Raw genomic sequence first — 13,349 nt, forward strand, 5'->3', positions numbered from 1 at the left:
ACAAGCCAAAAGATGCCAAGTCTGAGTTTGGTGCCTACCTTAGTGGTAGTTCAAAGGAGGGGGCCTCTTCATGGGTCATGTAACATCTGCTTTTGACAGGGAATGCCTCTTTGAAGTAAATTAAGTTTCTGGGCACAGCCCAACTGGTCTTCCTGCCAGATGACCAAAAACACCTTACCAATCCCAGGCTATTGTCTCTGACATGGAAGCAGTTGTCACACCTCGTCAAGGCTATTCACCAGCTGGGTGACAGTTGAAGGGCTAATGCAAATTAGCCTCCAGTAGCTTCAGGCAGGGAAAGGGTAACTTTCAAAAGTCCCTTCTCCTTAAAAAAATCCAATGTCAGCATTAAGTTGGGCTTTTGTTAAATATCAAAAATAGCTTTTTGATCATTTTTCATGATGATCTCAAGCCTTTTAATTATTATTCACCTTGCCTTATGGACTGCAAGGCCTACGTATAGATGACTTATAAATATTAAAAAGGGAGGCTTTCTCTTGTCAAAAATTGTACTTTTGACAGACCGGGCTGCAGTTTTAAAAACTGCAGCAGTCAGGCTACAGTTGTAGGCCGCAAGTCATTTTTGTCTCGTCACACTGGTGGATGGCACTGTAGTGCTGCAGTCCATACGTGACATTTAACATTCCCTGCAATGGGTTTATTTAGAGACACTATATACTATGGCCCTCTAGGAAAGTTAAATATGCTAATTAGGAGTAAGCCAATCATTACATATTTTAGAAGTCAGAGCACATGCATTTGGGCCTGGCTATGAGTGTCCTGGGTTACAGTATGAAAAAAACAGCAGCAACGGTTCACAAATGTAGTGGTGACCACAAAAAAAGGCACTTTCTTATAAGCTGCATGAGTCATTGGTGCATCCAGAGGGTAGGCAGATTACTACATCCCTTTTTGGGCAAGCAGGCTGTGATTGAAGCAGAACAATGGATTTTGTGAAGTTGGATTTAAAGTCACCTGTGAATTTAAAAACATAAGTTCCAAGATCACTTATGCCATTGATCAAGTTGCCCATTAAAATACCTGTGGCTTGAAGGCCTGTGCAATTTATATCGAATTCATTGCAAACTTCTCTGATTCTAAACTAGAACGCGGAGAGTGTTTGGAGGTGCCAGGCGGGAATGGTACACTTGAAAGCTTTTCAAAGTCTTGGGGATGCCAGTATAGTTAATAAAAAAGGGATGGCACAAGAGGTTTCCTAGGCTGGGAAAAGAATGATATGCTGAAATGGCTGCTGCAGCATGAAGCTCCTGCTTCATGGAGATATTTTTGTACTTCTGTTGCTGGCAACACCTTTGTGGAGAAAAGAAAAACAGACATTTTCAACTTCTTTGTTTGCTTAAAGGAATATATGGTTGTTTAGAATTTGGCAACCTTTCAATGAAGCTGTGGCTCAAACTCTGAAGACCCACAACTTCAAACAGAGACCAGCCGAGGTATTTTAAAACTTTCTAAAAGTGGCATTTTCAGAATTGTGACGTAAAATGTGACTTTATGATCAGAAAGTATTTTGATGTACAATTCATTGAAGTCTAAACAACAAATCTCTATCTATTCCCCAGTGTCAGCTAATGGGAGATCTAGCCCTTGCAGTTGTAAACAATGACTTTAAGAGTTGTTCCTGACCAGAACATATAAATCTTTAACCTAAAAGTAGTGTGGCACGTCCAATAGAAGCATTTAATTCACAGGCCCTGGGTACATGTAGTATCATATACTAGGGACCTATGAGTAAATTAAATGTGTCAATCAGGCGTTGGCTGCTTTTACCATATTTTAGTGAAAAGGCACAAGCACGTTATACTTGGTTGGCAATGATTTAGGGCTCAGAGTCAACAAAAATTATTTCAGAAAACAAAAAGGGTGAAGGAAAAAAGATTGGGAGTGACCTTGCATAGAGATAACTAATTTGAATACATGCAGACTTATGCATCTCTGACCAGCTTTCTCCCACTTCCTCCTTCAATCTGTTGATTGCCAAGCTGTGAAAAACATTATTTTCATTGGTTTAATGGAGTGTAACACCCTAGTACTTTGATGAACTACTTGGGTAATCCAGGGACCTTTAAATTTAGAGGACTTGGTGAGTCTTTTCAAGCAATTTGGAGAACAATTGTATAATAGCCAGCACTGCATCTGAGAGTCTCAACTCGGAGCTTGAACCTTTACGTTTTCACACATGGAAAAGAAACAGTATCTGGCAAACCACATTATAAATGTAGAATTATAACTGTAGCGATGGACATCAGCCCTTCTTCGTTTATGTGATCATTAAACTGCAGTATATCATTATTTTCCTACATAGGTACATGTGTCAGAACATATTATTTTTTTTATAGGTTGGTCTTCTAATTTGGAAGGGTGATTGTCTTTCCCTTTCAATTTTCTTCTTTAAGATATGAGCATGTGTTCTGTATCACGGATTACTCTGGAGTTGTTATCAGCCAAGGAACTACCTGTAACTAAAAGTGACAGAAAAGATCCAGTGCAAATTACATTGGTTTCAGTCATGCTAGTGTCTGGTACTTTGCTTTGACACAGACACAAGGATTCTATCTCTCACTTAAATTCTCAGGAAGAGAGCATTGTGACCAGAAGGAATTGTATGTCTGTACCCTAGCAGTGAGCTATATTTGCTGTTGTAATTTTTCCGTAAGGCTAAGACAAGTTCCAAACAGTGTCTGTTTCCTTGCCGGGGTTCGGGCACATGGCCTCTTGCCCACACAATGGTTCTCATGAAGAGACAGCATTGTGATAGGAAAGAGAACTATGTTTTTATGTCCCAACAAGTATCCATATTTCATTTGAGTTATTTTAGCCTACGATGAGCATCTGGCTCTTTCCTGGAGAATGGACACACAGCATCCTCCTGCCACAATATTCCCTCTCCATCTGAAGCTTCGTGAGAGGAGGATGCTGTGTGACAGTGTCCCTGAAAGAAGCCTATTGCTGTTTTGCTTTTATGTTAATCCATAAAAAAGTCTACAACAGGAAAAGCCCAAAATGTGACTGCAAACTGCAAGAAAAAAGGCTGGAATTTGGCTGATTTTGAGATGGAGGTACTATATTTGAGACCCAGTTTAACCCACCAAACCTAAACATATCAGAAAAATAGAAGTCTGAGGTGTTAATGTGGCTTCATGTAAGTCAAAACTTTGACTTACATAAAATGCTCTGAAAAATTCAAAGTCCCTCATCCAACATTTAATTCCTTGAATTTGTCAAGTCCCTTGAATTACTATTGGCAACAAAATTGCTTAACCCTAGAATATCCTGCGATTGTAGCTCAATATTTTTGTCCGGACAAAAATGCCATCAATCCCTTGCCAATTCGGCCAGAGATCCTGAACAATGACCCACCCAATTTGCCAATACCTCAGTGCAGACACATTGTCCATCCACATCAAATTACAACACTTTATCAGATTCCTTGCAGGAGTACAAAGCGCTGATAGGCGCCTGCCGATCTGTGGCATCAGCCTGTAATTACCCTGTGGAGTTATGCATGCATACATCCACAGGCAAAGACCATCTCTACCGCTTCTTTAAAATTGAAAACCTTACCTGCTACAGTTGCCACTTTGTCAAGATTGCATTGCCACAATCTCCACCGGTCTAATTATGTTGGAAACAGCTGCCACACCCGCAGCAATATTAGCAACCTCCACCTTTGCTATCACAGAAATCGCACACAGGAGTCCACCCCAGAAGCAACAAATTGAGCCAGAAAGTATCTGTGAGTGCTGGATTGACCTTAGGCCTCCATCACATCCTGAGTCATAGAAATGTGTTATCAGCAAACCTAGTTATTTGTACCACATAGTGCATAGGCTCTAAGACCTTCGAGTACCTCAAAAGCACCAGTTAAAAACTCCAAGGACTGAGTAAACACACTGGCAGCACTCGCATTTATTAGGCATCCATTATATGAAATTGTAAAAATGCAAAGTCAAGAGGTCCGGTGAGACGAACGCTACCGCTTCCACGTCAGGAGGGATAGTAGGATGCACAAGAGACAACTGTGTATCAAATGAAGTCTGGCAGGGCAAATCAAGGATAATGCAGTAAGTACATGGCAGCAGCTGTAAGGGGTTCTAAACAGGAGATGGATGGCCCATGTCACGTCTTATCTGAGACTTTAGAGGATAGGTAGCCCAAGAGCGTCAGACCATTACATCATGACCTAGGAGTTGAAAGAATGGAGCTGTAACTGCGTGTGACTTGGGTTGAGAGTGGGTTACAGGAGTCGCATTTGGGCGTTATCTTAATGCAGGTCATTGTGGTAGTTTTGTGTTAGTTGAGGATGCGGTGGGTGGCACTATTTGCAGTCAGGGGTTTATTTGAGTGTAGGCTAGTGTGATACATTAGTCTTAGTTGGCCTTACGGCGTGTGTTATGATCTACTTTCTGTATGTCTACTCTCGGGAAGACAGAAGGCATAAATAACTTACTTTACATTTACATACAGGAGACCTCATTAGTCAATTACGCAGCTCTCTGAAAACACATCCCCACTATCTTTCACCTCCAGAGCAACACACAGAAAATGACCTTTGAAGGAATCTGTATTTGTTTGCAGCTGGACACCACCTTCGCTTGCCTGATAAGTCCTGCATTGTCTGGGCTATGGCACTATCTAATAAGCAAAGTTTCATCATTTACTTGGTCCTCTGCAACCACATGCAGCTCTCGATGAAAAATCTTCTATTTCTGCAGGCCCCTGGAGGCTATAGCATAGAAGCGTGAAATGAACATGTCTGGGTGTATTTCTGCAGCGCAGGATCGTGATGGATCTTAAATGCCTCAAGGGCTAACCGGATAGCCTTGGGGTGAAAGTATCATCCAATCTGCCTTTGTACAGCTCAATGTGCTGGTATAAGGCAATAAATGCAAGTGCGAGCTGTGTGTAGAGATTGCCTGCGATCCTGGCTATATGAAATAACACACTTGTTTTCTCTTCTCTGTAATGTGATTTCCTGCACTGTAGCATTGCCACTTCTCAACGGATGAATGGGCTGCTAAAAACAGTGCACTTGTATTACTGAGATGTAAATCCGTGAAGCAGATTTTAATTATTCGAAATTGCCCCTGTTAAATCCGACACGGTGACACTCACTAAAACCCGTAATTCTAGCTTTGGCATTTACTGCCCAGATTGTTTAATTCCAGGTGCAGCAGTGCCAAACCTAGATACAGCATGATTCGCAATGGAGGCAGTAGTCAGATACACATGTAGGGTGTTCAAGTTAATGGAGGTTTTCAATTTGTGGGTGGTGGGTGAAATTTACCTGAAGACTAATCCGATTAACTTCATAGACATTCTTAATTTTTGATGGGTTTTTATTAGGTTGAGAAGGATTATTTTATTGAGCTAAATGGACAGATTAGGTTGGTATTATGGGCAAAGGAAACATAAAAAGGGTGAGAAATGCCTTTAAAAATATGTGTTATTGGCTCAGGGGGGTGGAAGCCCCACTCAGGAAAGTATCATATTCTTTGTCAGGGTGAACCACAAAAGTCACTAATTTAACCTGTGTTTAACTCTGCTAGCTTGGCACAAAGCAGTCAGGCTTAAGTTCAAGGCAATGTGTAGAGTATTTAAGAAGCACACAAATAGAAATACATTGAAAAACACAACACTAGAAACATCCCAAAGCAATTTAGAAGCATAGAGTAAACAGCAATAAATAAAATGTCCTAACAACAAAAATCCAAGCAGTTGAACTGGAGATATTGACCTTTTAAAGTTATTAGTAAAAATATGCGCCAAAAGCACAAATCGCCAACTGTGGTTGCCTGTCAGCACCAGACTGGTACAAAGTAACAAGTTCATGCTGATCACGATGGAGTGTGGGACGGATACGGGGACAGGGTTAGTCCCACTTACAGAAGTACATTATGTCCTTGATAAAAGTCTCCACCTTGCTCTGCATCCATTCCGCTCGGGAGCTGCTCAGTGCTACAATGTGAAGTCCTGCTTCAAGTTGCATCACACCTTGTCAGTTCTGATCAGGGGCTTCAAGGGCTGTGATATTGCTTTGGATTTGATGGAACCAAAAATTAGGCTGGGAGGAGGTTTTTACCATGTTGTGCCTTTACCACTCATGATTTTACCAAATATATAGCTTTACAATGCATACCTTTACCACACATTTGAGGTAAGCTGGGGGTGTGGTGATCTCCCCCAACGAATATATACCTAATCGCAGTCACCAGTAGATAGTTATAGTTAGGGCTTAGTTTCTAAGGGAAAAGCATTTCTTGACTTGCCTATAACTTCGGCATTGTTTGACCAATCTGCACAGCATGTTTCAAAACAAATGTCAACGTAGGTTTCATGCATCCTGGAAAGTTTGGAAGTGATCCATGCACTTTGGACCAAGAAATAGATGCACAAATTAAGGCTGTTTTTGTAATGCTAATTCCCATGGGAACGCGTTGTCCAACCTACAGCCTGAACCACTAGACAGAATTGCACCACATTTGGCAGAAAGGTAGATGTTGTTGTGCAGATTGTGCTTTTTGTTACTTGGTGCCGATCCGTGCAAATTTGTTCAGTACTTTTTGAGAAATTTTGATGAATTATATAGTGATATCTCTGGTCGGGGATATTTTGCAGCAGTTTCATGGTGGTTGCGGATATTTTGCGATGATTCAGCAGTTAATGGCAATTTAACGCCAGCAAGAATGTTTTGACTGGCTGGACGCAACCTGAACAGAAAGTTGAAGCTGCCATTTAATCGATCCGGAACAGTTCCCGGGGCTGAAAATATCTGTGAAAGCTAACTGAAGGATTCAGGGTGATTGATGTTTAATTTTGATATGATTTGATTTTAATTTGTAAAGCGCATCATTTGCCCTAGGGTGTCTTGGTGCTACCCGCAATGCTAAGAAGGATCAAAGGAAGAATCTACAGATGTTTGGGAAATGGTGGTGTTAGTGACACAATTTATGTGTCCATAATAGACTTTTTTGATCATGCACAATATTTGTGACAATGACCAGCCACCAGCACGGCCTCTGTGTACCGTCTCGGGTACATAGCAACTATTGTAACGTCTTCGCCAATATTGGTGGAAATATAACAACACTAGCAAGTCACTGTCACAGACTCAAGTACACTCTCTCAAACTCACTCAGACACATATACACCCTTTCACATACCCACTCACACAGTTATACATCCAGTCACATGCCCAGTCAGATACTTACACCCACTCACATACCCCTTCAGGTGTTTATGTCTCCACTTGGAGTCTCACTTGGAGAGTGATGCACCGATGCAGACCCACCCAGAGACACCCACCTACTTAAAGACCCACTCATAGACTCATACACACAGTCTCATACCCACTTAGAGACTCTTACACCCACTCACAAAGCCAACTGGGCACTCATGCACCTAGTCATAGAAACACTCAGATTCTCATGGATCCACTTACAGACTGACTAGAAGAGTCATGCAGCCATGTACAGGTCAGCTTAGAGACTCATGTACCCACTTACAGACCTACGCACACACTCATGTATGCACTCACGGACGTACTGAGACACCCACCAACTGATGACCTATTGAGACACTCAAACATCTTGTCAGAGATCCACTCAGACACTCATACAGCCACTCACACCCCCATACAATCACTCACACACCCATACGGACCCTCTTAGAGACTTCTGCACTCAATCACTCACTCATATACTCAGACTCATAAACCCACTTACAGACACACTCAGATATACATGCACTGATTCACTCACCCACTCAAAGACTTATGGAATAGCGCCAAAACTGAAATCATGCCCTTAGGCAAAGACACCCTTTTCTCTCCAAAAGATTGGTGGCCTCAACACTCTGAAGCACCCCCTGGTGCAGTCTCTTCGGCCCGCAATCTGGGTGTCCAATTTGACTCATCCCTCAGTTTTGATGATCATGTGCGCATCACTGCAGGGTGCTGTTTTAACCTCATTAGACAGCTAAAGAAATTCTTCGACTTTCTCCCTATCTCTGCCAGGAAATCAGTTGCAGTGGCTCTGATCTTGTCCAGGCTAGATTATTGTAATGGTCTCCTGGCAGGCATAAAGAAGTCCACCCTCAAGAAGCTACAGAGCGTCCAGCACGCAGCGGCCAGGCTCGTTCTTGGACTCCCAAGAAGGTCCTCTGCCTCTGCAGCCCTCAACACCCTCCATTGGCTGCCCCTCCACAAAAGAATCCTTTTTAAACTCCTTGTCACTGTCTTCAAAGCCACCAAGAACATAGGCCCCTCCTACCTGATTAAGCGTTTCCCTCAGTACATTCCTTCGCGCTGCCTGAGGTCATCAGGAGCCAATCTGGTCACTATACCCAGGTTTAGGCTCAAAACGAAAGGTGGGAAAACCTTTTCATTTTTGGCGGCTAAGGCATGGAACGGCCTCCCCTCTAACCTCAGGCACGCCCCTTCAGAAAGCCTTTTCAGGAAACTCCTGAAGACATGGATTTTCCCTCAGCCCGACTCTTTGGTCCTCGCAGCCATCTGATTCCTGTCCCCACCAAGTTGGTCTCTTCTGTTTGCTCAGCGCCAAGATGCTCCTTCCGGAGCGATAGTCGCGCTATACAAAAATCAATAAATATCAAATATCAAATTCACTTACAGACCCACCAAGACACACACACTCCCAGTTACAGACCCACACAGACACTTGTGCATGACCCATTCACTCACCCACTCAGAGATTTATGTTCTTACTCAAAGACCCATTGAGACACTCATACACCTACTCACAGATCCACTCAGACATTCATGTGCCGCTCAGTGGCAATAGGTGGTTTGTCTCAAGGCGCTTGGGAAAACACCGGACCGCCGCATCCTACAGCGAACTGTCAGGCCGGTAATTGCTGGGTCATGACTGCATGACAACGCCCATACTCACTGAAGCGTTGGGTCTTCCAGCACGCTGTGGGTATTTTCGACTGGATGAAGGTGTGGGAATCCAGCTTTCTCTCCACGATAAGATCCAGGCTTCAGAGGTGTCGCTACAGACACCGCCCACCAGGGCAGGTACTTACATATGTGTCTCTTCAGCAAATGGACTTAGGACATCGAGATTACCCCCCCTCTGAAACATTCTGGAGTGTCTCCACCAATCCCAGTGAGGTGCTCTACATTTTAAAAGTGGACAGTGAGTGATTTCCGAAGCGATAAGTGGTATCTGAAGTAGGCAATTGTGCCGAAATGCGTTATGCCGTTCGTTTTGCTTAAAAGAAATAAAAACAGGAAACCCAGCTTACCTATGTGGGCTTGCGTCTTTTCAGAGAGGAAGGACTTTTGGTTTGGTGTTTGGGGCAGCCACAAGCACTTCAAGGCCCCAACCACAAGAGTTCGGCGGTCAGTGGCAAAAGGTGGTTTGTCTCAAGGTGATTGGGAAAACGCCAAACTGCTGCATCCTACAGCGAACTGTCAGGCCGGTAATAACTGGGCCATTGCTGCATGACAACACCCATACTCACTGAAGCGGTGGGTGCTCTGGCATGCTGTGGGTATTTTTGGCTGGATGAAGGTCTTGGAATCCAGCTTTCTCTCCACGGTAAGATCTAGGCTTCAGAGGTGGAGCTGCAGACACCGCCCACTGGGGCAGGTACTTACGAATGTGTCTCTGCAGCAAACAGACTTAGGACATCAAGTTTGGATTACCCACCCACTGAAGCATGATAGAGTGTCTCCACCAATCACTGTGAGGCGCTCTATATTTTAAAAGTGGACAGTGAGTGAATTCTGAAAAGATAAGAGGCATCTGAAGAAGGCATTTGTGCCGAAATGCATTATGCCGTTCATTTAGCTGAAATTAAATTAATACAGAAAACCCAGCTTACCTATGAGGGTTTGCGTCTTTTCTTTTCAGAGAGGGCGGACTTTTGGTTTGATATATATATATATATATATATATCAAATATATAGCAAGTGCTGGTCGTTATTTTTGGAGCTTGCAATATATATATATATATATATATATATATATATATATATATATATATATATATATATATATATATATATATATATATATATATATATATATATATATATTCCGCTCAGTGGGGTTGTCCAGGTAGCGGGTAGCACCCGAGCCTGCGTGCGCCTTCCCCAAGGCGTTAGTTGGTATGGGCAGTTGCGTGCTTGTAATAGGCCCGACGCGTTTCGGAAATTTTTTTCCTCATCAGGGGCCAGCAGTAAAGTGCACGACGTCTACCATCTCCCTGTATGAAAACACGTATTGTGCTTATGGGAGATGTAGTCCATATATCCTGGATGGATGCACTTACAAGTTACTGCTCGTTCCAAAGGCTCTAACATGAGCCCCCAAACATCACTCCTGTCCTCATCCGTCACGCAGCTCCACTTACGAGACTCCTTGGATAGCGGGTCTCGTGGCCCCCGTTTCTTCGGGGTGGTGCTACCCAGCGGCAGGACGCCGCTAATGTATTCCGCTCAGTGGGGTTGTCCAGGTAGCGGGTAGCACCCGAGCCTGCGTGCGCCTTCCCCAAGGCGTTAGTTGGTATGGGCAGTTGCGTGCTTGTAATAGGCCCGACGCGTTTCGGAATTTTTTTTTTTTTTTCCTCATCAGGGGCCAGCAGTAAAGTGCACGACGTCTACCATCTCCCTGTATGAAAACACGTATTGTGCTTATGGGAGATGTAGTCCATATATCCTGGATGGATGCACTTACAAGTTACTGCTCGTTCCAAAGGCTCTAACATGAGCCCCCAAACATCACTCCTGTCCTCATCCGTCACGCAGCTCCACTTACGAGACTCCTTGGATAGCGGGTCTCGTGGCCCCCGTTTCTTCGGGGTGGTGCTACCCAGCGGCAGGACGCCGCTAATGTATTCCGCTCAGTGGGGTTGTCCAGGTAGCGGGTAGCACCCGAGCCTGCGTGCGCCTTCCCCAAGGCGTTAGTTGGTATGGGCAGTTGCGTGCTTGTAATAGGCCCGACGCGTTTCAGGAATTTTTTTCCTCATCAGGGGCCAGCAGTAAAGTGCACGACGTCTACCATCTCCCTGTATGAAAACACGTATTGTGCATATGGGAGATGTAGTCCATATATCCTGGATGGATGCACTTACAAGTTACTGCTCGTTCCAAAGGCTCTAACATGAGCCCCCAAACATCACTCCTGTCCTCATCCGTCACGCAGCTCCACTTACGAGACTCCTTGGATAGCGGGTCTCGTGGCCCCCGTTTCTGCCCACGCAACTGCCCATACCAACTAACGCCTTGGGGAAGGCGCACGCAGGCTCGGGTGCTACCCGCTACCTGGACAACCCCACTGAGCGGAATATATATATATATATATATATATTCACTCCACAACAACTTCAATTTACTGAAGAAAGCAGGACACCCCTAAGCTCTAGTTCAAGAATTTTTTCTGCAGGTGAAAAAATCTCCACGACGCGTTCCGCCATTACGGCTTGGTCACGCTCATCGTACAGTGTGTGTGGCCATTTTTAAATACCCAACATCCTGAATATTGTTAGTGCACGTGTGCAAACTTGGTATGGCGGAAGACATCTTGAAATGTCCATTGTAACATGACACATATTCGGTACATTGTATGTTTCTTGTCAAATCGTGAAAATTCCGCAATAATATATGCATCACACGTACTTTTATCTAAGGAGGCTAAATACCACCCATAGTTGACTTTGTACAAGATTTCACATATATTACCATGTAAAGGTCTCACAACATGCGTAATAATTGCAGGGTTAACAATAAAATATTGAATCTCATCCATTAGTTGTACAGCCTGTCAAAAATAAATCAGACACTGACAGTAATTAAGTCCGTTTTTGTCTTCGAGAGCCTTCTTGTGATTGGTTGCTCCCGGCCCGCGTTTAGCAATGTAGCGCGGTATTGGTGGTGACGTATCCAGCATCAGTTGTTGCTAAGAAACCATCACTTTTTGGGCATACACCTCAAAAGTCCTAGCGCCAATGGGCTAATATTGCAATAGACTTTCAAACACTTTGATTATGCTCCAGTGGGCTAATTAACAGACAAGGCCCTTATAACTGTTTATCCACAAAGTCCTGCATCATAATTCATATTCTTCCGCCACCAAGTTTATAGTGAAATCTAAAAGCAATGAAAAATACTGATGTTTAAAATCAAGAAGAATGTTAATATTATATGCAATTAATATCACTTTTAGACTGATCATTCATATAAGTGTATTGCCAATTCGTCACTGATATTGAATCCATTCTGGGTTAAACATTCGAAATCAACAATATACTTGGATTCCGATTTCCTGAGGGACAGCTCACGATTGCCCTCTCCCACCCCCAAATCATCATTGTCGATCACCACCAACCGAACAAGCGTCTCATCCTGCATGTGTTTTTCAAAGAAATGCCTCGCAATAGGGTATTGACTATTGTTACGTATAGCACGTAGATGTTCCAATACTCTTTTCTTGGCTTCATGCTTCGTACTACCAACATACCACTTGTTGCAAGGACACATCAATACATAAACACTGTATGGTGTATGGCAAGTGAGTCGTTTGCGTATAATAAATTCCCTTCCTGTATTGGGAACAGTTATTGTCTTGCAATCTCGACTATGTTTACAAGCCTTACACCTACGGCAGCATTTGAACCCTGCAGTTGCCTGATTATTCTTTCCTATTGATGAGATGACATAATTGTGACTTAATTCATCTCTGAGTGTTCTCCCTTTCCGAAGGTAATTTGGGGATCATCACTTAGATATTTTTTTAGATGGTTATCCGTCTGTAGGACGTGCGAGTGTTTTTTAAAGATATTGCGCACCTCATATGACTGTCCAGAAAAGGTGGTGATAAACCTTACTTTCTCTGACTCCTCAGTCTCTTTTCTGGGGTTCAGCAATTCTTCTCTGTTTTTCTGATCAACACGTTCTATAGCTTTGTCGATCATATTTTTGCTGTAACCCCTGTTTCGAAATCTTTGACACATAACTTTTTCTTCTTCTTTGTATGCCTTTTGTGAGCTGCAGTTGCGCTTGGCGCGTAGCAGCTCACCAAATGGTATACTGTACACTAAATTGCGAGGGTGACAGCTAGTAGCGTTAAGAATGCTGGGGCATATTATCAAGGGGGTTTATCTCCGCTTTTTTGGCTTTAAAAGACAAGAAAGCGGAGATAAAATTATCTCCCTATTATCTAGCTGCCGCTAACACCAGTTAGCGACAGCTAGTAGGAGATAGCGACCATCTTGGGCCCCACTTTGCATGTCAGTGATATTTATCACTAATGAGATGCAAAGTGGGCGTGCCAAGATGTTAGAGACTGAAAACAGTCGCTAACATC

This window comes from Lissotriton vulgaris, chromosome 6 (assembly GCF_964263255.1).
Source record: "Lissotriton vulgaris chromosome 6, aLisVul1.2, whole genome shotgun sequence".
In the NCBI taxonomy this organism is placed as follows: Eukaryota; Metazoa; Chordata; class Amphibia; order Caudata; family Salamandridae; genus Lissotriton; species Lissotriton vulgaris.